Source organism: Chiloscyllium plagiosum, chromosome 9, assembly GCF_004010195.1.
Source record: "Chiloscyllium plagiosum isolate BGI_BamShark_2017 chromosome 9, ASM401019v2, whole genome shotgun sequence".
NCBI classification, from domain to species: domain Eukaryota; kingdom Metazoa; phylum Chordata; class Chondrichthyes; order Orectolobiformes; family Hemiscylliidae; genus Chiloscyllium; species Chiloscyllium plagiosum.
Genome location: NC_057718.1, coordinates 39,731,185 through 39,733,772, shown reverse-complemented (window position 1 = coordinate 39,733,772; position 2,588 = coordinate 39,731,185). Strand labels below are relative to the sequence as shown.

The following is a 2,588-nucleotide window of genomic DNA, read 5'->3' as shown; positions in this document are numbered from 1 at the left end:
AATCCCTCCCTCCTGCACCATCTCTGTAGCCACGCATTTAACTGTTCTCTATCACGTGGCACGGGTAACAAACCAGAGACAACAACTCTGTTTGTTCTAACTTTGAGCTTCCAACCTAGCTCCCTGAAAGCCTGCCTAACATCCTCAGCGCTCCTCCTACCTATGTCATTGGTGCCACTTGTTGTGGATGTCGGATTTCCTTCAACTAAGAAATAGGAACAGGAGTAGACCATTCGGATCCTTGAACCTGCTCTGCTGTTCAATAGGATCATGGCTGATTTGATAATCCTCACATCCATTTTCTGCCCTTTCTTTTTAACTCTTTATTCCCATAATGATCAAGAATCTATCTCAGCCTTAGATGTACACAAGGACTCTGCCTGCACAGTTCTCTGTGGCAAGCAGTTCTAAAGATTCTCAACCCTGTGAGAGAAGAAAGTCCTCCTCATCTCCATCTTAAAAATGGAGCTCTTTTGTTCTGAGACTACGCCTTCAGGTCCTAGACTCTTCCATGGGAGGAAACATCGTATCAGCATTTACCCTGTCAAACCCCTTAAGAGTCCTATATGTTTTCAATGAGATCATTTCACTTCATTTTTCTAAATGCAAATGAGAATTGTCCCAACCTTTTTAACCTTTGCTCATAAGACAATCCTTCCATACCAGGACTTTTTAAAAAAGGTCCAAGTGTGCCTTCATGGAAATGCCTCTGATAAAAAATGATATCTTTCCTTTACTAAGGGGATCAAAATTGCTCTCAGTACACTTGTTCAACTGCTCTTGTACAGTTGCAATAAGACTTCCTTCTCTTATACTCCATACTCTTTGAATTAAGGCCCAACATTGCATGAGCCTTTCTGATTTCTGCTGCACCTGAGTGCTATACAGAGGAACCTCGATTATCCGAACGAGATGGGCAGGCACTATTTCATTCGGATAATCGATTATTCGGATAATCGATTTTAGCTATAACGAGGAAGCCATACTGATCTAATGCTGTGCTCTACCGGAGAATTTGTTTAAATCTATCACTTGAATGAGTTTGTCATTTAAACAAACCAATCTTTGCAGTCTGTGAATTACAGGTTAAAATGAGAAGAACTAAACCCTTACCATGAAATCCCAGCATTAAACAAGTTCCCGAACAGCTTCTACGATTTCAAGACATTTACAGTATCACTTTCCGGGAACTCAGTCTCGCGGTAGAAAGATAGAAGCCCCACCTCATGCATGTGCTTATGTTCTTGTCCTTTTGTTTTAAATGAACGGCCCGGTAACGTGCCGGGAATACTGTACCTGTACTGTAAAACACTTACTCTTGCAAAGAGCTGTATAACAACCCTTACTTAAAAAATATCCATTTGCTGCTGCTTGAGGTGCTTATGTTTCTTTGTTTTTGCCGGCATTTTCACATCTTCTTCAGTTTAGGTAAATCAAATACAGTACGTTTACCTCTTTGATGATTTGGATAATCGAGGTCCCTCTGTACTAGCTTTCTGTGTTTTGTGCACAAATGCTGTTTATGCTGCAGCTTTCTGCCATTTTTCTCTATTTCAGTAATGCTCTTCTTCCTTCCAAAATGAACAAATTCAATATTCCCACATTATACGGCATTTGCCAACTTCTGGCCCATTTACTTAACCTATCAATGTCTCTCTGTGAACTATTTGTATCCCTCTCGCAACTTGCCTTTCCATCTATTTTTGTGTCATCTGCAAATTTGGCTTCAGTACATTTGCCTCATTCTAATTGTGAATTTTATCTTCGGTCACTGAATCAACAAAAGAAACACGTTAATTTCCGCCAAGATGTTTTTAATTATCTTTTATGAATTTCATGATTTTTAAAAGAAAAGTTTATTTTGAGAAGTAACACCCTAATTAAATCCCAGAAGCTAGTATATTAGAATTAATATTACTTGAATGAGTACCAGGACTTTTTGTTTTAAAGATCAAACCCTGAAAATATGAGATAGGGTTGGGGGAGGGGTGGGGGGGGAGATGTGGAGAGACAACTCTTGGAAATCCGTGAAGCAATCCCTCAGAAAGATATGTTAATGCTCGTGTCATGTGTGCAATTTAGAACATAGAAGAATACAGTGCAGTACAGGCCCTTTGGCCCTCGATGTTGCGCCGATCCAAGCCCACCTAACCTACACTAGCCCACTATCCTCCATATGCCTATCCAATGCCCGCTTAAATGCCCATAAAGAAGGAGAGCTGAAAATGTGTTGCTGGAGCAGCACAGCAGGTCAGGCAGCATCCAAGGAACAGGAGAATCGACGTTTCGGGCATAAGCCCTTCTTCAGGAATCTGATTCCTGAAGAAGGGCTTATGCCCAAAACATCGATTCTCCTGTTCCTTGGATGCTGCCTGACCTGCTGCGCTGTTCCAGCAACACGTTTTCAGCTCTGATCTCCAGCATCTGCAGACTTCACTTTATCCATAAAGAGGGAGAGTCCACCACTGCTACTAGCCCACTATCCTCCATATGCCTATCCAATGCCCGTTTAAATGCCCATATAGAGGGAGAGTCCACCACTGCTACTGGCAGGGCATTCCATGAACTCACGACTCGCTGAGTAAACA

At 41.7% G+C, this 2,588-nt stretch overlaps 1 protein-coding gene across 4 annotated transcripts in view; it reads left to right on the top strand.

Moving 5' to 3' along the window:
- Positions 1–2,588, top strand: part of mark1 (MAP/microtubule affinity-regulating kinase 1) — a 214,747-nt gene that overhangs the window by 175,426 nt on the left and 36,733 nt on the right. The gene's annotated exons all lie outside the window — the stretch shown is intronic.